This window comes from Orycteropus afer, unplaced genomic scaffold (genome assembly GCF_000298275.1).
Source record: "Orycteropus afer afer isolate SDZICR_OR568_19922 unplaced genomic scaffold, OryAfe1.0 scaffold01411, whole genome shotgun sequence".
Taxonomy (NCBI): Eukaryota; Metazoa; Chordata; class Mammalia; order Tubulidentata; family Orycteropodidae; genus Orycteropus; species Orycteropus afer.
Window position 1 is genome coordinate 95178 of NW_006922998.1, and position 642 is coordinate 95819.

Sequence of the window (642 nt, forward strand, 5' to 3'; positions counted from 1 at the left end):
AACCACCAGCCTTCTGGTTAGCAGTCAAATGCCTTAGGCACTATGCTACTAGAACTCCCAAAGGAGCCATATGTGACCCAAAATATATGTGACCCAGAAAAATAATAATAATAATACATGGTTTGATCACTAACCAAAAATTTGTCAGTTAGAACACACCAGCTACTCTGTAGGAGAAAGATACGGCAGTCTGCTTCCGTGAAGATTTACATCCTTAGGAATTTATGGGCAGTTCTTTCTACTCTGACCTATAGGGACACTATGTCAGAATCATCTCGATGGCACTGTGATTGGATTTTGCTTTATAATCATCATGATTAGGTTAATTTTACTCCAATGCTTACATATTACTTATCATTAAAAAACTTAGTTTTATGCATTGCAACAAGAGAAAAGGAAGAGAGAAATATCAAAGGAATGGATGCTTTCACTTTCATAAGCTGATGCTGCTGTTAGGTGCCCTAGAGTCAGTTTAGACTCATAATGACCCTATATACAACTAAACAAAACACTGACAAGTCCTGCACCATTCTCAAGATATTTGTCATTTTTTAGCCCGTTGTTGCAGCCTCTGCTTCAATTCATCTCGTTCAGGGTCTTCCTTTTTTTCACTGACCATCCACTTTACGAAACATGACATCC